The sequence below is a fragment of the Plecotus auritus genome (assembly GCF_963455305.1).
Source record: "Plecotus auritus genome assembly, chromosome: 6".
NCBI classification, from domain to species: Eukaryota; Metazoa; Chordata; class Mammalia; order Chiroptera; family Vespertilionidae; genus Plecotus; species Plecotus auritus.
In genome coordinates this window covers 173436751-173460474 of record NC_137773.1, presented here as the reverse complement: position 1 = coordinate 173460474, position 23724 = coordinate 173436751, and positions in this window count along the sequence as shown.

Genomic DNA, 23724 nt, shown 5'->3' with positions numbered 1-23724 from the left:
GGCTGGTGGGGACCCAGGGTGCTAGGTGGTGGGAACCCGGGGTGCTGGGCCGTGGGGACCCGGGGTGCTGGGCAGTGGGGACACGAGGTGCTGGGTGGTGGAAACCCAGGGTGCTGGGCCGTGGGGACATGAGGTTCTGGGTGGTGGGGACCCAGGGTGCTAGGTGGTGGGAACCCGGGGTGCTGGGCCGTGGGGACCCGGGGTGCTGGGCAGTGGGGACACGAGGTGCTGGGTGGTGGAAACCCAGGGTGCTGGGCCGTGGGGACACGAGGTTCTGGGTGGTGGGGACCCAGGGTGCTAGGTGGTGGGAACCCGGGGTGCTGGGCGGTGGGGACCCAGGGTGCTAGGTGATGGGAACCCGGGGTGCTGGGCCGTGGGGACCCGGGGTGCTAGGTGGTGGGAACCCGGGGTGCTGGGTGGTGGGGACACGAGGTGCTGGACATTGGGGTTTTGGGCTGCCCCCAGGGGTATCTCCTTTGGTTCCTGCCAGGGACCTAAGTCTCCCCGCCCAGGTCACAGACTCCCCTCCCTTCACTCAAGTGGGGAGAAGAGGGAGAAGGAAAGGGAAAATCGGATAAAATGTCTGTCTGCGCCGCCCGCCCTCCGATCTTCGGGCGCGTGCCCGAGGAGGGGAGAGCCCTGAGCCTCTGCAGTGGAGAGTGGGTGTGGGGTATTTTCGCAGATTCCTTTGCAGCCGGGCGGGTGACGTAGCACGTTTTAAGCCAGTTTTGCTCCAGTGGTTTCTCCTCCCAGCAGTGGGGCATCCGACCCTGAACGCAGGAGGACGTGGGTGATAAGTGGACGGGAATGAGCGCGGACACAGATGTGCAGGAAGCAGCCTGTGTGTTATTTTTAGAGCGTCCGCGCGATGCGATTCATCTCCAAAGCATTTCTCCGCGTCAGGATCTGACACCGTGGCCAGGGTTCACCAGGCCGCGGAGAGCGCAATTGAACACAACAGTATGCGGCTTCCCTCCCCTTTGGGCTTCTGGGCCTCAGGGGCAAACCCGAAGGCCAGCCTTCGCCTCCCCGCCCCCGCAGCACTCCCCCCGGCACCCCGGCACCCCGGCACCCGCTGTCCCTGTTCAAATGCCGCCGTCCTGGGTGTCCCCGATCTGCTGACCAAGGTGAGATGTGCTCACAGACACGAAATACGTGCAAACATCTGCAAGTCATCATTTCTGTGCATCTGCGGGCGTTTTGAAGGGAAAAGTCTACTGGAGGATCAAAAACAAGAGCAAACCACATCTGTTTGGGTTTAAACGACATTGTCTCTGTAGTTCAAAGTTGTTTCCTTTGGTACAGAAAACGCTGCCCAGCTGTTTTTTATCTTCAGTCCTTCGCCTTTATCAAAGACGTGTTTTCATTGGCTGGCCAGGGTTGTTTCTAAACGTCGAGCTCGTTAGGAAAAGGGGGTGAAGGGGTGTGCTTTCTTCATCTGACTCTGCGCCCGGAGCCTTTTCTTGCTCAGAGAAAACGGATGTGGGGTAGTGGTGGTGAGGGGGGAGGTTTGTTCAATCTAAATAGAAACATTGTATCCACTGTATGTCATCATGCCGTAAATTAGGTCTTCCACCTCATGTACAAGTCATTGATTACCATCAGCACCTGGAAGCCACAGGAAGCAACATCAAAGGCAGGAACGATAGACGAGACACGTGGCCGCGCGAGTGCAGGACGGTCCAGTGGGGCCGTGCGCCTGTCCGTCACGATCTTCTCTAGCAGAGACACGGGCCTGGAGGCCCCATCCAGGGTTCTGGCATTGATGCATTAAAACATCACATCTGCTTACGAAGTCTCCTAGTGTAGGAGGAATAAGCGGCTCTGTGATGCTCCACGCAGCGGTTCATTCGAATGAAGCTTGAGCCGGGCCAGTATGGCTCAGTGGTTGAGTGTCCACCTAGGAGGTCATGGGTTTGATCCCCGGTCAGGGCACATGGCCAGGTTTTGGGCTCGATCTTCAGTGTGGGGTGTGCAGGAGGCAGCCGACCAAGGAGTCTTGTCATTGATGTTTCTCTTTGAAATCAATAAAAATCTACACAAATAAAAGAGGAAGATGCAAATTGACCGTACCTTCGTGACGTCCACCAGCCAATCAGGAGTGAGTATGCAAATTAACCCAACAAAGATGGTGGGTTGATTTGCATACGCAGGTGCCAAACGGTCAGGGGCAGGGTGGGACGCAGGCATTCTGCACCGCCCCAGCCACTCGGGGCCTCTGGGCAGCGTGGGAAGGCAGCAAGCCGGCTCCAGCCTGAGCGAAGGTGGTGCCAGCAGCCAGGGGAAGGAAGGCCCGTTCTTGCACGAACCTTCGTGCATCGGGCCTCTCATATATTATAAAAATAAATAAATAAAAAATAGAGCGAGAAAGCAGAAACTCTGTTCCTGGCTTTACCAGCTCTGACGTCTCTGTGAATCTCTTCTGGCTGATTTCTCCTGAAAAATGGAACACCGGTGTACGGGATCCTTATGATGAGAGAAATACAAACCATTTGGAGCCCCACAGGAATGCCAAACCAAGTTTTACGGAAACCCAAAGTGCATTGGCGATGCTCGGCCTCGTGCTGAGGACGGATTGCAGGCCCGATGGCCTCGATGTCTCGCTGACATGCAGTTCTGTGCTGCCCTCGTCTACAGAACGCCTCCGCGTGCCATTAATGCGCGCAAAACATCATCGACGTTCACAGAGCCGCAAACCTCCCGGCTGGAGAAATCCCCCCATCTGCGGGCGAGGCAGCTCCCTTCCATCCTGGGAGCTGGGGAACCCGCCCAGCGGGCCGGTGTCTTCTTGTTGGGAATGTTCCTGTATGTTCTTGTGAAGTCGGGGACAGTATTTAAAAACTGACCACGTGTGACCGTCGAGAAAACATCCAAAATAAGGTCCCCAAGGGACTCCTGGGGGAAGGAAGGAGAGACAGGAACGCAGGAGAGACCTCAGGAGGCGTGCAGGGGGCAGCCACTCAGCGTTTCTCTCTCATGGAGGTTTCTATCTTTCCCTATCCCCCTCCCTTCCTCTCTCTCTCTCAAAAAAAAAATTACAGAAAAAGAAAACAGAGCTAAGCTCTCTGCTGCCTTATATGTGTGGGAACCAGACATGTGTCTCCATAGGCCCCAAGTTTTATCACAGGACCAACCCCAACCCCTCCGAGAGCAGCATACATTCACAGTGTCCTGTCCACTGAGACCTTTACCCAGGAAACGTGTGGGAAATGCAGGCATCGTCCCGGCCAGCATTCATTGAACCTGTGAGAGACCATCAGTGACTCACCAAGGCCTCCTCGCTTTCCGTCTGACCTTGGCTGGCTACAGACAGACGTTTGCCTCAGAGAGCCACTTCCCGCCAGAGGCCAGGGCCCCACACATCCAGGGGCGTCCAAAGAGAACTAACGAAGACCGGGAACTTGGAGGAGAGAAGAAAGACTGCACCATCTTTGGAAATCACGTGGGTTCAACCCGGATGCTCTCGGCCCTGAAACCCAGGCCGAGGAGTGTCCGTCTAATCAACAGGCCCGGGGACACGGCCAGTCAACACAGAAGACGGTGCCCACGATCACGAGTCGCCTGGGAAATCCATGTGTGAATGACACTGGGAGAGGGCCCCACCCACCAGGATGGCCACAGCACACAGAAGGCTGAGCCACAGCACACGTCACGGGGTGGGAGGCCGGCACCTCCATCCACTGCAGGGAACCCATAAAGTGTTTGAACAGTTGGGGGACAGTTTGGTATGATCCCCGAAGGTCATGTATGCCCAAGGAATGCACCCACGCCAGCCACGGGAGGCGTGCACGTGTGGGAATGGCTTGAGCAGCATTATTTTAATCGCCATAAATTGGAAATAACCCAGTGCCATCAACTCTACAAGATAGAGAAGCCTCTGCATTCGTCCTGTAAGCCAGGCGCGTGAACACGCTACGAAGGACACACGTGAATCTTAGGAGCGTGATGTCCAGTCGGGAGGCTGAATAGGCGGTGTGGTTCTGACGGTCAGTCAGCAGATTCGGTCTGGAAGCTTCTGCAGGCACCCCAGCCTCGGGACGCCCGAACCCTGCATCCACGTCGCCTTTGAGAGCTTGTGGCTGGTCAAGGGGGGCGCTCGAGCTCCAACCGCTGGCTGTATTGTAACCTACCCAGGTGGCTACAGCTGGAACGTTCTTTCAGTTTTCTTTAGGTTGGGAGAGGCTGACCCCACGCCATCGCCAAATCCCGGAGTGTGGCCCGAACGCACACCTTCAGGTGCGGTGTGATCCGGGAGGGAACCTGCCAGGCCCGATGGCTATGTCCCCTCAGAACCCAGCCCCTGCACCCTTGTCAGGAGGTGGGAGGTGAATCCAAGAAACGCAGACTAAAGCTGCCCGGACCAACCGTTTCAGCAGGCGATTCGGCTCAACGCGGGAGGGAGGAGGTGAAAAACTGCTGATGGTTATAGTTCTTCGCAAAAATACGAAAATGTGAAGCATAGTGATTTTTTTTCAAATATGGAATAATTGTGGAACTGTTTTTCAATACATTTTTATTTATTTCAGAGAGGAAGGGAGAGGGAGAGGGAGAGAGAAGCATCAATGATGAGAGAGAATCATGGATCGGCTGCCTCCTGCATGCCCCCTACTGGGGATTAAACCCACAACCCGGGCCTGTGCCCTGACTGGGAGTTGAACCATGACCGGGTTCATAGCTCAACACTTAACCAGGAAGCCAAGCCAGCTGGGCTTGAAACTGTTTTTTAATAAGTAAGGCCAGGGAATAAGTTAAAACCTCTGGGAATACGATTACCCACGGGGTCTGAATTATTTTCATCTCGAGACACCGGTGAACCGCCTGCTGACCAGCAGGTGGCAGCCTCGCCTCCTCCACCCTCACCTGCCAAACTCCCAGGCCATCCTCTCCGGAAGGTGCATCACAAATTGCTTGCCCGCAGCCCAACTTGTCGGCTGTGGGCGCCTTTCTTTGATGACACCTCCTCTTTCAAAAGACACCCAGCAGCCAGTGCACCCCTTAAAACCGTGCTCGGTACTAACAAGGCCCCAGCGGTGGGCCAACGAGTCCCTTTCTCTTCCCTCCTCCTCTGTGTTGGCCTTCACGAAGCAGGTCTTGGCATGTCTAATTGCATGCAGACAATCAGCTGTTGTATGAACTGTCTCCTCCCCAGCTTCACGCACAGCCGCTTGCCCACGATTGGCTCCGAGGACCCTGAGGCCACACAGGGGTTTGTTTCTGTGGATGGAGCTCCCGGAGCCGCACTCTGCTGGGTGGTTTTGGTTTGTACATAAAGATGGAACTATTCCCCCTGGCCACGGGGCAACCACTCCAGGCGTCTCTGTCACATCGATGTTTCTCTCTCTCTCTCTCTCTCTCTCTCTCTCTCTCTCTCTCTCTCTCTCTCTCTCCCCCCTCCCCTCTTCCTTCCTCTTTCTCTAAAAATCAAGGGGGAAATAACCTCACTCCTCGGTGAGAATGAAAAAAAAAAAAAAAAAAAAAAAGATGAAATTTCTGGTGTGAGTTCTACGGGCCCGGCAGGGCGGTCGGCGCGAGTGCGGACAATGGTGCTGCCTGGTGAGTGTTGACTGCGCCCCTACTGTGTGCCAGGCCCCGGGAATGAGCGGCCTCACCCTCAAGGTCACGCTCACAGCTGTACCATCCCACCGCGCCCACTGGCCGGCTCCCCTCCTTACAATTAAATTAATTTAACTTAAATTAAAAATCCAGTTCCTCGAGGGCCCGGCCCCTTCTCAAGGGCCTGTAGCACCCGTGAAAGAGGCGCAGCTCTCTGCCCTTACAGCTCACAGTCGCCCGCCAGGGTGGCTCCGGCTCTAAGATGAGCGGCGTGGGGGCGGAGGGAGCCGTGGAAAACTCGCTTTTCATCAGCTGGCTCTTGCAAAACGGCACTCGGATGAGCAAAGCAGGGATGAATCCGAACCATCCCAGCTGCGTTTTGGAAACTGTGCACGCTGTTAACGCTTCAGAAGACAAGGTTTGGCAGCAGTGTGATGGGGTTTTGGCCTCAAGACGGTGGGGACCGGGGGGGGTGGGGTGCTGATGCACAGCTGGGAGGAAGGGCCTGGGCCCAGGGGAGGGAGGGACCAGGATGTGAGAGGCTCGTGGTAGCGGATGTTCCAGACTCGGGCTGTCCTGCGCCAGGGCCGGGGGCCGGGGGTGGGGAGGGCCCGCTTCCCATACGGTTTTATTTAACGTGGCGAGAGATAACCCGCTCCGTGTTTATTTCCACACTGATGCTCGGCCAGAGCCCTCCGCATTCCTGGCCCGGGGAATTTTAGCAGCACTCTCTCCGGAATAGAAAAATGCAGCGAAGACACATCCCAGTGAAGAGTTACCGAGAGGATCCAGACAAGGCTTCCCACCCCCCACCCGGAGGCTGGGACGTACAGAACAGCACCCTGTCCCCCCCGGGTGGCCAGTGATGCCATGGCAACCCTCTGACTCCCCATGTGACGCCAAAGGACAGAGAACAGAGCCGCGAGGCTCCTCCCCTCACACGCAGCCTCTGTCTCTGCCACCCCAGTGAAGCTGGGGGCTGGGGAGGAGGGGGGCTGGCACCCAGGTCAGCTCCACGTCCTGCTGCCGTGGCCAGAGACGGGGCGTGTGGTTGGAGGCGCAGGGTCAAGGGTCAGACACGTGGCTGCGCAGCCCAGGCCCGGTGGCTTGAACCTATTACCGGACCCCACCTGGCCTCAACGCCCTCGTCGGTAAAAGGTGAAGGCTCGTACCCTCTACTTCAGGGGGTCACTAGGGAATGAGGTGACGCCGTCAGCCGGTGCCCACCCCGGGGCGTGGCACACATAGGAAGTGTTCCGGTGGCGTCGGGGTGGCCTTTGTCGTCGGTGTCACGGGCAAACCGATGTGCTGTCGCCGAGCCTGACGGAGAGCTTCCTCCCCTCCCTCCAAGGGGTTGATGTCGTGTCCTTGAGAACGGAGGGTGTGTCAGCCCCGGGGTGTTTCCTGGTGTGAAAATACCTCCCGTGAGGTCTACCTTCTGAATGACCTGGTCCCCTTGCCCAGAGCCCCCCTGGTCCATGTGCCCAGAGGCCCCCTGGTCCACGTGCCCAGAGGCCCCCTGGTCTACGTGCCCGGGGCCCCCGGTCCATGTGCCCAGAGCCTCCTCCCCTGGTCCACGTGCCCAGAGCCTCCGTCCCTGGTCCACATGCCCGGAGCCCCCCTGGTCCACGTGCCCAGAGCCTCCGTTCCTGGTCCACATGCCCGGAGCCCCCCTGGTCCACGTGTCTGGAGCCCCCCACCCGGTCCACGTGCCTGGAGCCCCCTGGTCCATGTGCCCGGAGCCCCCCCGGTCCATGTGCCTGGAGCCCCCAGGTCCACGTGATCAGCCGACTCCTGCCTCTCTGCGCCTCCTGTGGAAACTCGGGTCTCATGTTTCCTGTCCCGGAATGAAGGCAGCTCCTGCAACCTAAGCTCCAGGAAAAAATGCAGGTCATGCGGGAGCGGAAAATAGCCCGGCTTTGAAGCCAGCGCCGCGGGGTCCAGACACCAGCCTGACCCGACCAGCTGAGAATGTGGCCGAGTTCCTTGACCCCCGAGCCCTCGCTCTCCCTCTGAGGAGCAGGACCAGGAACCCCTGTTCCTAATACAATGCCTGGCACGGCTTCTCAGACTTCCCCCCGGAGTCCCGTGGAAATGCAGGTTCTGATGGAGGCCGTGGGCCAGGACCTGAGGCTGGGCTGCCCGCCCTTCCTGCTGGCCCGCCCCGTCCTGCTGGCCCACCCCGTCCTTCTGAGGGGCAAGACGGCCGAGTGCCGAGGACTCAGAGCCATTAGCTCCCCTCTCCCGCTCTGCACCCCACACACAGACCTTGGGGGCCACCGACACTGTTTCCTTTGCTCGAGGTCCCAGCTTCAGAGGACCCGCCTCCTCTGTCGTGACCAAGTCCCCCCGAGGTGACCCTCCCAGGGAGAGCCTGGGGTCCTCCTCGGGGTGTCAGCGGGGCCCCTGGTTAGGAAACGAGGCAGCGGGAGTTACTGCCTCCTCTGGGCTCTTTGCCTCCTCACCCCTCGCGACGACCAAACTTGCTGCTTTTCCACCCGAACATTTGGCTCCTCGAACAGCCTAATGATGCAAATGTGTTTCGAGTCCGTGAATAAACAACAGAATAACAGAGAGCACATGACCCTGCACAGCACGTCCCTGCAGTTCTGGGGAGCCAGGGAAGGCAGCTTGCCCTGGGGGGAAGGATGTGGACAGTTTCGGTGTCTGGAGGCGGGGGTGCTGGGAGAGCGGAAATCGCTGCAGAAGGGACTAATGTGGCAGAGAGGACACGAAGACGCTTCTGGGTCCGGACTGGATTTGCGGACGGGACGAGGGATGCCTCCCCCAGGAATCGAGGAAGAGCCTGCGCTTTGGGCTCCAGCACAGCTCCCTGCAAACGGCCTCGTCCCTGTCCCTTCCCCACAGGACAAGCCCATGTCCGTGGCTCAACTCAGTTTCTCCATCTGTGACCCGGGGAGTGACCTGCCCCACGGAGCTGTTCTAAGAAGGCACTGAAATCACACGCAGGAAGAGCCCACTCACTCGGTGGCCACTCGCTTAACAGATGCTCGGCATTTCCCACCTGCCTTCTCTGGGGACGGAGGCTGCTGCCCACTGACCCTGGGCCCAGACCATGGAAGTCATCAGGATACTCTGCCAGGCAGATCCTACCCCAAGGTCAAGGATCCTACCCCAAGGTCAAGGATCCTACCCCAAGGTCAAGGATCCTACCCCAAGGTCAAGGATCCTACCCCAAGGTCAAGGATTCTACCCCAAGGTCAAGGATCCTACCCCAAGGTCAAGGATCCTAACCCAAGGTCAAGGATTCTACCCCAAGGTCAAGAATTCTACCCCAAGGTCACAGACCTTGGTACATATTCAGGGGACGTGCCATCCTGTTCGCTCAACACCTACTCCTGTCCCCTTGGCCATCCGGTTCTGTGTCCCCACGGTGACCTGCACGTACAGGCCGTCACTGCATAGTGATTTAGGTCAATTGAATGTACACATGCACACATGTATGCACATACATGCACGCATATGCACACACGCATGTACATACACATACACCTTTAGTTCTGCTGTTCTGTTCATTTGCCCCACCCAGAGAGCCCCTTCCTCGGTGACATGCTCATTGTTCTCAAACCATTTCAACCCCTGCCTCTGCACTTGGCTGACAGATGTTGCAGGTTTGCTGCCACCAAATGACCTTTGTCCTTGGCAGGACCCGGTGATCGTGGGTGGAGACCCTGCTGGCCAGCTGGTGTCTGAGCTCCTCTCTGAAGGCACTCGCCCCCAAGATGTCAGGCAACGGAAGGGGTCCCTGCACCTTCCAACTGTCCCCAACCAGGAATTGCAAATATGGGCCGGTCTGCAGTCAGGTGTGGTCCTCAGGCCAGCAGCTTGGACGCATCCCACCGCCTCCCCCCTTCACGTCCATGACCCTGATCCCGCCCCTCCAGGTGGGACATACCTTCCCGCGGTCCCTCAGTCGCCCCGTCACCTGCTCCAGCTGTTTCTGTTGAGAGGCTCAGAGATCCTCTCCCGTGGACATTCCACCTGGTCCCCCCTGATCCGAGCTCCTCTCCCGTGGACATTCCCTGGTCCCCGCTGCTCAGAGCTCCCCTCCCATGGAATTCACACCTGGTCCCCGCTGCTCAGAGCTCCTCTCCCTTGGACATTCACACCTGGTCCCCACTGCTCAGAGCTCCTCTCCCTTGGACATTCACACCTGGTCCCCGCTGCTCAGAGCTCCCCTCCCATGGAATTCACACCTGGTCCCCGCTGCTTCATCCCCACACACTGAGTACCTGCTGCATCCCCCACACTTTGCTGGTGCGTGGCCTGACCTCTAGCCGGTGTGCTGAGCTGCGTTCGTTGACGTATTCCCACCGTGCCAAGGACTCGTGCTATTTATTTATCCAACATGCATAGCACTTAGTCTGTGCCCAGCCCTGTTCTAACCACTTTAAAAATGTTTACGCACTTAATGTAGGTTCTCAGTAAATATTTGTGGACGGACTGAGTGAAGGGAGACAGCAGGGCTGGGCCTGGGGCAGACGGTGTGTGGCTCAGCGTCCTCGGACACACTCCTGCTGTGTGACCCCGAGCGAGTCCCTCGGCCTCTCTGGGGAATGGGGGGAGGGGCCCCCCTCATGGGCCTGGTGGGAGACCCGTGCGTGGTATTGCTCGGCGTTCGTGGTGGCGTCTGCACAGGCAGCTGCTGGCTGGTGGCCGCACTCGGACGGTGATGGTGACAGTCACTCAGCAGCTGCCCACGTCTTGTTTCCACGGCGACCTCGCTCTCCTTAAAGAGCAAAAAGGGCACATTCGGGTCATCCTTAAGACGGTCGTTCTTTGAGCCAAATTAAGGAAGGAATTGGACCATTTTCTTGGCAGAGTTCCCAAGACATGAAGATGGGAACTATTTCAACGTGTTCAGTTAACACCACAACATACGTGGTCTTACGTTGTGATGGACGATGGTCACTGGTCACTGTCTTTTACGCCCTGAGGCCTGGGCACCACATTCATGGGTATTCATAATATTTCTGCCATGCCTGTGAGGTAGATTCTGTCATTATGCACTTTTCCCAGGGAGAAAAGGAAGGGTAAAGGGGTTTAATTGCCCAAGAGCACAGTTCGTGGGAGACAGAGACGGGAATTACACCCCAAACCAGGCATAGGTTTGTAAGTAAGTGGCTGGCTCTGTAGCCGATGGGCACTGTCTGAGTTCATTGCTCTTTTAGGATTTGTTTGCTCAGCTGTGCAGATATTAGCAGAATTAAATCTATAAGAGTGTAATATGCTAATTAGACCGGACAGCCAAACGACCTTCCGGACATCCTTCCGGACCACCTTCCAGATGAAGCTGGGGCTGCGAGGGCCGAGGCAAGCCGCCGCGGCTGCAAGGGCCGAGCCCCTTGCACGAATTTTGTGCACCGGGCCTCTAGTAAGATAATAAATGGAGAGCAATCACTCAGACCTTGCCCGGACTGTGCACATGGATGTCAGTTCTCACCCCTCTTTGTGTGGGTGTGGGTGGTGTCAGTGAGCTTACAGCACCACGTACTTGTGGAATGAAAAGCTGGGAAGCCGTCCGCACGCGGCTGCTCCTCCCCCTGCTGAGATACGGCCGTTCCGTGACCTGGAAGTCACACCCCCTTTCTCCATGACTCTGTCTCACTCCATAAACGTGCCCCCCAGATTGTAGAACATCCTTTCTGTACCCCCGAAGATGACTTCCAGCCAGGCCAGAAGAGAGGCGTTCCCCCCTCTCCAAGTTGTGACCCTCACCAGGGCCCCTAAGCCTCAGTTACCTCATCTGAACGCTGCTTGGCAAAGGCCCGGGGCTCCCTCAGGCAGCGAAGTGCCCACACACTGCTAACGAGTGGTCTGTGGACTCTTTCTCCACAGCGACATTGCCAGGGCAGGTTGGCACCATAAAGCATGACAGGGCAGGCAGAGGTGGGCCCTAAAGCCGGGTCCCCTGTGTGCTGGGAGGCAGTCGCCAAGGCCTCCCGCCCGCATCCCCCTGCGCCCAACCCAGGGGATGGTCCTGGGGCTGGTCGGCGGCATCTGTCCCTGGGCCGGTTCGTTGCAGCGTTTGCTTGTGAATTTCATTAAGCGTTACCCCCAGACCCACGTGTTTCCTAACAAGAGCTCTTTCCCCTTGTGGGATGACATTTGTTTTTCTAAAACAAAAATTAAATCAAAACCTAAGCTTACGGAGGTTTTAAAAAATGTGTGTGAAAACAATAGGCAGAAAGTACATCGTCAGCATAAACCAGCAGGAACTGTGAGTCCCCGCCAGCCAAGGGCCCACGGGGCTGTTTTTGGCATCACTGGACACGCCGCGTGAAGCTCGCGCCGAGATGATGAGGAATGGGCTCCGGCGGCCGGGGCCTGGCTGGATCTGCGATGATGCTGGACAGAGTTCAGACTCCCTCGGGGCGGAATATGAGATTTCACCGAGGCAACCCGGAGGCAGAAATGGTGGGTCCACGTGGCCACGCGTGGAGGGCGCTAGGTGTCACAGGCTGCCCTGCCTGGATTTGCGGCTTCTCAGAGTGACGTTGGCTCCGGGGGGGGGCAAACCCACCAGCAAAGACCCCATTCACCTCTCCGTGTCCTGGTCCAGGACTGCCAGGCCCCACGCCATTACGTACCGTGGAGAATCACGGTGTATGTGTCGTATGTAGCCTGTAGCCCAGGCATGGCCGGCGAACCACTTCTGCACGGAGCAGTCGGACGGGAGATGGGCATGGCCGGGTCCCAGGTAGATGTTTTACAGCCACTAAAATTCGATTCTCAGACCGGTTCACGTTACCAAATACTTGTGTTATCATTGTTTAACATTTGAGAACTCTCCTTAGCTCACAGGTTGTCAGAAGAAACTAGGCAGTGGGCCGGATTTGATGACCCTGATTCCGCCCAAAACAGTACCCCAGGTGGGGCTGGGAGTCCCCCCAGGCCGCGCCTGCCTCAGTGGCGGCCTCTGCAGGCTGAGCAGAAACCGTCTGAGAGGAAAGGGTGGGTGGCCAAGCTCTGAAGCAAATTCTGGCACTTCCCATTCTACTCACCCGTGTGCGTCTGGAGCTCCCAGTGACATGAACTCAGTATTCTTTCCCTTTTTGCAACTAATCCGAGGTAACGTGTTCGTTTCAACAGCAGCATCCTTTCCACTGCAGGGGGCCAGGGGCTCAAGTTCAGGGTGGATTCTCCCCTTGGTTCTCCCAGTGACCTCACCTGCATCCCACAGATAGGTGACCTGATGGGGAAGGGGGCAGGTAAGGGGGGGCCGCACCCGCAGCCATGGCCGAGCTCACATCTGAGTCTCTGACCCTCTGAAAGGCTCCTGCCTCCCTGTGGGTGTAAATCTTCCCGCCTCCGTTTCACAACCGGAGAGAATTACACCCCATCCTGAGAACAGATGCACTAATAGCGCAGATTTGCAAAAAAGGTTTCCTGTTGTGTTGGCCAAGCTATTTTTTTTTTTTTTTTTAACAAAGACCTTTTCGTGAGCAAACAGCTGTGCTCCCAAACGGTGGGGAAGAAACCAAGACGGGGTGCAGGGGCTCACGCCGTCACTACGAGACAAGAGCTGCAGCCTCTCGGGGACTGTTAGGGTGAAAGGGATCCGCATGTGCAGCTCCACAGCCCGGGCCCGGCACGCCGCACAGCTGGGGGAAGGGGTGTAAGCGGAGCCGAGAGCACAGAATTGAAGTTTTCCTTTAAAAAAAAGGAAAACATGATTGGAGAGTAGGTGCTATGCTCTCTCGATCCTTCCTTAACTCTGTCAGCTCAAAAAGTGTCCCAAGTCTCTTGTCCTGGAGACGCCAGGGATCCAATAGGGAAAGGAGGAAGATACATCTCGTTCTTCAAGGCAGGCTTTTAGGGGCATGGAATGCTCATTTCACCATAGACACATGTGGAAATTTTTTTCCAGATCAGATTCAGTGAGCCCTGAGCATGTCTTCCTATTAGAGCTGTTTATAATTCATCCAAAAAAAAAAAGTATGATGAGAGTAGTGGGCATGTTTGGTTGTGTTTTTCAAGTAGACAAATCAAGAAGGAGATTTGACAGGTATCCTGGTGGCTGGGCGAAGTCTGGACCTCTAGTATGAGATGGAGGCACGTGCAGGGGCCTCTCGGAAGGGCCCTGTCTCCTGCTTCTCTTCCATAGAGAGTTCTGCCATCCGTCCAAGCTCAGCTCCAATCTCACTCCGTGCGTGGTCCAGGTGCCGTGACCTTGTACAAGTTTCATAACCGTGACTGCTGTGCGTGTGAGACAGGGATGATGCTAGAGCTAACGAGTGAGTGGACTAAATGGGAGAAGAGCCCTGGCCGGCTTGGCTCCGTGGCTGGAGCGTCGGCCCCTGGACCGAAACTGTCCGCGTGCGTGCCAACCGCCGGGAGGCCTGGTGAACATGTCAGCTCCGATCCAGGAGGACTCGCTGGGGTCTGAGATGCCGCGCTTCTCACCGGCTCCTACGTTGTGCCCGTGCTGCTGGCCCAAAGAGCAGAAACTCTCCGAGCTTACAGATCCCGGGCCTGGTGCCCGCGAGGACCGTGACGACACACCGAGGGGAGAGCTGGTGTTCTGTCCATCTCACAGGAGAGAGGACCGAGGTGCATGGAAGTGGCCGTTTACGCTCAGAGGGGCAGACACAGAGCTTAATCCAGTCCCTCCCGAAGCATGTGCTGTCCCGCATGCCGCTCTGACCTGGGACCCACGAACAAGGTCACTTTAGAGGAAAGAGGGCAAATGAGGTGGCTGACCTGCGTCCTGGCGCCCAGGCCCGTTCCGTCTGCACCAGGGTCACCTCCCCCCGCCGCCTCCTGACCCTCACCATCTTCACTGGAACGTGCGTCCCAGAAACGGACTTCCTCAGGTCACCCACAGATGCAGGCTGACATCTTTCATGTGGGCAAGGCGTGGAGGGACAGTCTGGAAACAGTGAGGTAAGACTTGGCCCCGGCCCCCTGAGAGTGCACCTTGGCCGAGACCAGCATCGATACCAAGGGCTACCGTGGGGGCACTGTGTCCACAAGGGCTGTGATTGGACAAAAAGAAGAATAAACAAACCTGTGTGATGGGTCTCCCCCTTCCCCCCCACCCCCCGCGGGAATCTCAGGTGCAGGGAGAGTGCAGCTTGGGGTCCCCCCCACAACCATGGAGTCCGCCCGGCTTCTTCCTGCGTCTCCTTCTCCTGCTCTCAGCCCCCTCAGGAGAGCATCACCTTTCAGAGGGACTCAGAGGCTCGGATAACAAATGTCTCCTCGGTGAGTCATGTTCTTCTTGGCAGCGAGCAGGCGCTGGCTATTTCCTTTCCCATCGTGCCTCATGGAAACATCGCCTCATGCCGGCCCCTGCCAAGCCCTCCGGCTCCCCTGCGCCCCGCTGCCGGAGCCCTCGCTCGCAGAGCGCTCCCGTCTCCCACAGACACACCGGCCCCTCGGGTGCAGAGCACAGAGGACGATGCTCATCACTGCCCGGCAGTTTTTAGCTCTAGCTTTTCCCAGCCTCCCCGTCTAGAAACAAGCAATAGAGGGAGGGAGGGAGGGAGGGAGGGAGGCAGGCAGAGTCCTGAGCAAACAGTAGGTGCTCAATACGTGCTCATGGCTGTTGGCATTGGCTTTCATTTGCCAGCTTCCTTTTGGTAACGCCCAACTGCAAGGCATCTTCTGTTTTGCTCCACACATGTCCCCCTGGTGCGTTCTGCCCATATCTCCTTTGAATAAGATGGGCCATTCTGCGCAATCTTATTTCAAAAACGTTGCGGCCTCCGAACCAACCACCTCCAAGCCAAAGTCCTCCGTGAATACCAGAGAGGCCCCCAGCCACGGAAACGTAGCCACGGAGACGTGGCCCCAGCCTCCTTCACCACAGCCTTTAAGGTTTCAAATTACAAAAAAAAAAAAAAATCAATCTTCTCTAATCACTTCCATACCCGTGTACCCGTGGAGACGTTCAGATTTTTAAAAAACACGGCAACTCATGAGTAGCAGCTCTTGAAAATGTTTCTGTGTGATCTTCAGGCAAGCTCTCTCCCTGCCCACATTTTATAAGCTCTCTGCACGCGGGAGAAACCGCTGCCACCACCCTACGCTGAGGGCTCCACGCTCCACCAAGGGCGTCTGCCAGGGGCCCAGCTCCATCCTTCAAGCTCGGGTTCAGGGACATAAGGTACAGCACCTGCATCTCTCAGGCAGAAGGCCAGTCTGCAGTAGCGCACACGTGTATGTCAGGAAGAATACTAGTATGTAGTTGTCTTGCTCTGAAATACACACAGTAAAAAATTAATTAAACTGCCCAAGTGTTGACGGGTCGCAATTTGTAATTAGTAGGCTAATTGCTTGTAAATTGAGATCTCTGAAGTGCCCAACGTTTGAAGTAATTTGGTAGTTAAAATAGATTTTCTATTTTTTGACTCACATATACTTTTATGGAAAAATTAAGTCCTTGCTCAAATTAAGGAGATACTCAAATTAGGAGGCATAAAGTAAGAAATAAATGTGTTTTTTTTTTCTTTCTAGTTCGGAGATAGGAAAAGAAATAAGTGCTTTTTCTTTCTCATTAAAAATAATGTTGTGAACAAATATGAAAATCAATACATACTTAAGGAAATCATCTTTAGTTACTTCTTCTCTTTACAGAAATGTTCCAGCACCATATGAATGTACCTTCTCTCTAGTTTATGCATTTGCATAACTGAATTCATAGTTATAATTACTCTTATAGCATTTCCCATTTAATTATATCTATTCTAAAAACTTAATTCTACCAGCTACAAATTATTTTACATGCGTATGTCTCATCGCTCTTATTCTAATTTACACTGTAATTTTTCACTATTTAAGTAATGCTATGACAAGTGTATTTGTGCATAAGTCGTTTTCTGCGTCTCTTATCTGTAAGAGATTCTTAGAAGTGAAATCATTCATCCAGAAGTACATCTTTCTTAACTTTTTATGTTGGCCTACTTTCAGCTGAGAGACAAAGTGGAAGGGTAGTAAAATAACTTTCCATGTACGCATTCACCTGGACTCCCCACATTTTCACAGGGGACCCATTGATTTAAGGTTCTCCCCACACCCCTTTGAGAGCCGCCTATAGACAGGATACATCTCTACCCCAACTGCTTCCGTCTATCTCCCAAAATTAGGAATATTCACCTATAACCACATATAAGAGTCAAGATTAAAAGAGAACATTGAGCCTGGCCGGTGTGGTTGAGCACCCATCGACCTATGAACCAGGAGGTCATGGTTCGATTCCCGGTCAGGGCACATGCTCAGGTTGTGGGCTGGATTCCCAGTAGGGGGCGATCGATGATTCTCTCTCATCATTGATGTTTCTATGTCTCTCTCTCTCTTCCTTTATCTCTGAAATCAGTAGAAATATTTTTAAAAATGAACATTGCTAGACTATAGTATCTAATCCACAGAATGTACACAAATGCTTCCAACGGTCCTGATCGTGACCTTTGCAGTGAAAGGTCATGCTGTTCCCAGGGGCAGGTGGTTTCTGTCGCTGGGAACGGCCCTCGGTGCTCTCTGTCATCCTGGCGCTGACGTCTGTAAGGAACCAAGGCCATTCGTGTGACGTCCTCACAGTGTTTCTCAGGCGTAGCTTCGGTCGCTCCCTGGGCAGGAGGACTGTGGGGGGATCCTGCTTCCTCCCGGGGCGTCAGTGCTTCCTAGAGCTGATGGCAATCTGTCCCTTGCTCGTGATATTAAGCTGCTAGGTTTGTCCTCTGCAACGATACCTTTATTCCTCTGCCATTACAGTTGTCTCTCTGAATCTGCAAGGGGATCTCCCCCGAGGACAAAATCCGGGATGCCAATGTCCCCAGGGCACCGAGGTGTGGTGTGTGCCCGTGCCCTGTGTTGGCACCTTGCTGCATTCCCATGCACTCCATGTGGGGCTCAGGGAAAATTCAAGTGTTGTTCTTTGGGATTTTCTGGGATTTAAAAATATATCCTATCTAATAAAAGAGTAATATGCAGATTGACCATCACTCCAACACACAAGATGGCTGTCTCCATGTGGTCAAAGATCCTGCCCCCATGTGGACACAAGATGGCCACCACAAGATGGCCAGCAGGGGAGGGCAGTTGGGAGGGACCAGGCCTGCAAGGGAGGGCAGTTGGGGGTGATCAAGCCTGCAGGGAAAGGCAGTTGGGGGCGACCAGGACTGCAGGGGAGGGCAGTTAGGGGCAAACAGGCTGGCAGGGGAGCAGTTAGGCATCAGTCAGGCTGGCAGGGGAGTGGTTAGGGGGTGATCAGGCTGGCAGGCAGAAGAGGTTAGGGGCAATCAGGAAGGCAGGCAGGCGAGCAGTTGGGAGCCAGCAGTCCTGGATTGTGATAGGGATGTCCGACTGCCCGTTTAGGCCCGATCCCGGTGGGATCGGGCCTAAACGGGCAGTCGGACATCCCTCGAGGGGTCCCAGATTGGAGAGGGTGCAGGCTGGGCTGAGGGACACACACACCCCCATGCATGAATTTCGTGCACCGGGCCTCTAGTATATATATATATATATATATATATATATATATATATATATTTTTTAATTGATTTCAGAGAGGGAGGGAGAGGGAGAGAGAGATAAAAACATCAATGCTCAGAGTGAATCATCAACCTGCTGCCTCCTGCATGCCCCCTATTGGGGCTTGAGCCTGCAATCCAGGCATGGGCCCTGACTGGGGAATTGAACTCCTGACCTCCTGGTTCCTAGGTCAGTGCGCAACCACTGAGCCACACCGGCCGGGCTTTTCTGGGATTTTTAACAAATACTTCCTGTCCTCAGTTAGTTGAATCCACAGCGAGCGACGCCAGATACGGAGGGCTGACTGTCATGCGTGTTTTGGGAAACTGTGACTACGCTGTTACTCATCAGCCGGCTTCGTCTGCAGGGACTGCGCAGCTGGTTGGCTTGTCTCCCTGACGGTTGCCAGGTGGTGACTGATTCCGTCATTCCTTCCACGTGTATCCGCTGCATCGTCCTGGAAGGAGGGGCCTTCCTGTCCCTTCATTAATTACTGCGTTTACACCCGGACGGGCGGACCCTGGCTCCCTGCTTTATGCGGCAGGTCATGCCGCTCTCCCGCTTTCCCTGTGCGGGTCCTTCAGGGGCCCCACGGCTGGTGGGGGCGCCTTCCGGTTGGCGCCTGGTCCCTCGGGAAGGTCCCCGACCTTCTCTGAGCGCGTCCTGTTTCCTGGAGTAACGTCAAGTTCTGGGTTCATCTTGCGGCTTATTTCTGTTGCTGTTTTGCCTCTTCCCTGGATCAGCTATCTCTCTACGGGGCCTTAGTTCCTTTGAGGGGAAAATGGTATTTGGAAGCCAAGATAGGTGTGCATGTGGCCACCAAGGCCTCTGGAGCTAGAAAATACACAACGTCCTCAAGTCCACTCATAGGCACAGGCATGCACACACACGCCCCTCTGCTGTACCCCTCTCTATACGGGTCCGTGGCATGCAGGTAGACGGTGAGTGTGTGATGACCTCCAGGTGAATGAACAGAATGAGGCTGAGGTTGCCCCCTGCCCTTTTTTGCCCGAAATTCCCTCCCCTAATGGCCTGGAGCTCAGTTGCTGGCCCAGTGTCTTCACCTCTGTGCTCCGCCCTCGGCTACACAGGAAGTGCTTCAAGAATGGCTCAGCCGTCGCTGGGGGCGAACGGAGATCCATTAGATAGAGGCAAGTATTTGTTAGTAATTTCTTGGTATTCACCCTGAGAGTTGATAGTCCAAATACAGTGTCCAAAGGGCACACTTTTGAAGATTCTCAGTACGTATTGTCAAGCTTACTCCCGTCCTCAGCAGTGACTAAGAGCAGATGATGGATAGCAACTTACCAGCATTGAATGCGGTCATTCCCCAAAAATGCTTACGAATGGGTAGGTGAGAAAACGGTCCTAGTATCCGTGTTTTTCTTGTATTGTGAGTGCCAGTTATTAAAGTTATTATTGGAGGAAAACCATTTTGAAACCCCAGATACTTTCTGAGAATCGGCTTGTAGAAAGGAACAGATCAGATCATAAACTAATGCCACTGGGATTTCACCCAAATCTGAGGGGGCCACGCAGTGGGCAGTGTCCCTGGGGGGGGGGAGGGGCAGAACGACCATGTGTGTACCTGTCCGTCACCCAAGGAACCATCCTTACCCTTTGCCCCCCAAACTCTAGGCTGTGGGCTTTGTTTGGGGTGACTTTTCTCTCCCTCGCCCTGAAAATTCATTTTACCCTGAATTCACTGGATTCTAAGGTGGGTGTGGAAGCAAGGCCCCTACACTGTGACTTCCTTCCTACTCCAGCCCCAATGGGCGGGCCCCGTTCAATAACGGATTTTCAGAGAAAACCAATGTCATTAAAACGTCCTGTGGGTCTTACACTGATAATAAACACTAAATGAATCACAGATAAGCAAGAAGGAGCTCCATAGCTCAAGCAGAGAGGATCCGTCCTAAGCAAACCACGTTCCCTGGACAGGCGCTGGGTCTCCGCTGCAGGACCCAGGACTGTGAATGACACCCAGCAGGCCTCCTTCATTTGCATATATTTGCATAGACTGCCCACTGATAGAGCTGCCTGGCCCTTCAAACACCAACACAATCCCCACAGTCCACCCAGCCAGCCCCCACTAACACTATGCCCTACTCAGTTTATATGTTTTTGTTTGTTTGTTTCAGAGAGGGGGAGGAAGAGAGAGAGAGTGATAGAAACATCCTATCTAATAAAAGGCTAATATGCAAATTGACCGAACGGTGGGATGACCGGTTGCTAGGATGCGAACTGACCACGAGGGGGCAGGCGCTCAATGCAGGAGCTGCCCCCTGGTCATCGGTGCACTCCCACAGGGGGAGTGCCGCTCAGCCAGACACTGGGCTCATGGCTGGCGAGCGCAGCGACGGTGGCGGGAGCCTCTCCCACCTCTGTGGCAGCGCTAAGGGTGTCGGACAGGCCCATGGGGGAGTGGGCCTAAGCTGTCAGTTGGACATCCCCCAAGGGCTCCTGGACTGCAAGAGGGTGCAGGCCATGCTGAGGGGACACCCCCCCCCCCCCCCCCCCGCCGCGAAGTGCATGAATTTCATACACCGGGCCTCTAGTCAATAATAAAAGAGAATCATGGATCGGCTGCCTCCTGCACGCCCCCTACTGGGGACCAAGCCCGAAACCTGGGCACAGGACTGGGAATTGAACTGTGACCTCCTGGGTCATGAGTCGATGCTCAAGCACTGGGCCACACTAGCCGGGTAATCCCCTACTTCCTTTAAAGTGGTGAATTCTATAGTAGGTGAATTATATCTCAGTTAAAAACAAAAACAAGTGCCTAAAGCTATTTCAAAGATCAGAACTAACCTTGGCTGGGTGGGCAGGGCTTCTTATTCCCTTTTAACGTGAGGAAACTGAGGCTTAAAGAATTGGGGGGGGGGGAAAGTACCCCAAAACTTGCAGTCATAAGTGGAAGAACCATGACTCACACCAACTCTTTTCCTTCCAGGCGCCTGACCTCAGGGGAGACGTACAGGTGCAGCCTGCGGTCACGGCAGAACGTGGCCTCTCCACCGAGCCCTCGACCGCACAGGTAGGGGCTGTGCCTGACACCTGGGCGCCCTGCTTTGTCTGAGGGCTCGGGGGGTCTCTGTGTTTCTTCCCCAAGGATTGACTACTCACCTGAGCAGACTGATTGTTTCAACCAGTAAGTTCAGCATTGTGACATCACAGCCCCTGAATGGAGTGTTCGGATGTGAAATCCGAGGGTGTGTTTAGCTGCCGAAAGGGCGATAAAGGGGAGCTGGGGCTGTGGATTTAGGACAGACAGGAGTGGTCCTCACGGGGGGTGGAGCAGCGCTTCCGGAAAGTTCAGTGCTCGTGCGTCACCCGGGGGTGTGGCTGAGGTACAGGTCTGACAAGGCAGACGCGGGTGGGCCTGAGACAGCGTGTCCCGCAGCTCCTAGGGGACTCGGGGACGCCGATGCTGCTGGTCGTGACCGGGGCTGCTCTCCTGTTGCAAGGATTCTCCGAAGCCCCTGTGACATAGGCCCACCCCCAGGCACCCAAACTGCGGGGTGAGACCCTCCAGGAGGGAGGCCAGGGAAGCGCAAGCTCGCCAGGCCCCGAGGGGCTCCGTTGGAGCCGTGGTCCACACGACCCTGGACGTCCAACGCCGAGCCCTCTGATAACACAGATTCCGTTCTGGAAATCCAAGTGGGGGCCTCTTTCAATGTGTTGGTTCCCCTGATCGGTGTAATGTCAGTGATTCGTGGGACCGCGTGTGGGACGAGCTGCGTGTGGGTGAGGCGGGCACAGTGACATGGGCCCCGTCCGTCTCTGGGTCCAGCTATAAACCATTAGTCTGGGAAACGGACTAACGGCGACAGGTTCTGTGATACGCGTGCTGGGTGGTGATGCTCACGCGCAGCTGGGGTTCTGTGGGCACGAGAATGTTAGTGGTTCGCGGTGCAAACTGGAGAGAAGACGGAGAAGGAGGGAAGTGGTGAGACTTGAAAGCAGGAGATGCTGGCGGCATGGGACTCGGTGCACCGTCGTCGTAACCAGAGTGTCAGTTCCGTTTGAGAGGAGCCAGGCTCCCAGTGTTTAATTATATAATGTAAACTAGAGGCCCGGAGCATGAAATTCGTGCACGGGGGTGTGTGTCCCTCAGCCCAGCCTGCATCCTCTCCAATCTGGGAACCCTCGAGGGATGTCTGACTACCCGTTTAGGCCCGATCCCAGAAGGATTGGGCCTAAACGGGTAGTCGGACATCCCTCTCACAATCCAGGACTGCTGGCTCCCAAATGCTCTCCTGCCTGCCTTCCTGATTTCCCCTAACCACTTCTGTTTGTCAGCCTGATCACCCCCTAACCACTCCCCTGCCAGCCTGATTGATGCCTAACTGCTCCCCTGCCAGCCTGTTTTCCCCCAACTGCCCTCCCCTGCAGGCCTGGTCACCCCTAACTGCCCTCCCCTGCAGGCCTGGTCCCCCCAACTGCCCTCCCCTGCAGGCCTGGTCACCCCCAACTGCCCTCCCCTGCAGGCCTGGTCCCCCCAACTGCCCTCCCCTGCAGGCCTGGTCCCCCCAACTGCCCTCCCCTGCAGGCCTGGGTCCCCCCCAACTGCCCTCCCCTGCAGGCCTGGTCGCCCCCAACTGCCCTCCCCTGCAGGCCTGGTCACCCCCAACTGCCCTCCCTTGCAGGCCTGGTTCCTCCCAACTGCCCTCCCCTGCTGGCCATCGTGTGGTGACCAATTTGTGTCCACATGGGGGCAGGATCTTTGACCACATGGGGACAGCCATCTTGTGTGTTGGAGTGATGGTCAATCTGCATATTACTCTTTTATTAGATAGGATAGAGGCCTGGTGCACGGGTGGGGGCCAGCTGGTTTGCCCTGAAGGGTGTCCCAGATCAGGGTGGGGGTTCCCTTGGGGCGTGGAGCGAGGGGCCTGTGGTGGTTTGCAGGCTGGCCATGCCCCCTGGCGACCCAAGTGGAGGCCCTGGTATCTGGGGTTTATTTATCTTCTACAATTGAAACTTTGTAGCCTGGAGTGGAGCCACGCCTTCTGCTTGCTCCATGGCAGCAGCCATTTCTATTGGTATTTATGTATCTTCTATAATTGAAACTTTGTAGCCTTAAGCGGAGGCCTGGGCTGGCCAGGGTGTGGGGAAAGCTTGGCTTCCTCCATCACCGGGGGCAACCCTAGCCTCCTGCTCTTTCCAGCTCCATGGCTGCCGCCATTTCTGTTTGGGTTTATGTATCTTCTATCATTGAAACTTTGTAGCCTTGAGTGGAGGCCTAGGCCAGCAAGGGCAGGTGGAAAACTTGGCTTCCTCTGTTGCCAGGGAAACCCAAGTCCCCTCCTGCTCTCTGTGGCCGTAGCCATCTTGGTTGGGTTTATTTGCATATTCGCTCCTGATTGGCTTGTGGGCGTAGCTGGTGGGTGTAGCGGAGTGATGGTTAATTTGCACATTACTCTTTTATTAGATAGGATGTTCGTCATGAAATTAGCAAGTGGACACACACACACATACACACATACACTCACACACACATACACTCACACACAGACTCACACACAGACTCACATACACACGCACACACTCACATACACTCACACACACACACACATATACTCACACACAGACACACACACACTCACATACACACACTCGCATACACTTACACACAGACTCACACACACACAGACTCACACACACACTCACATA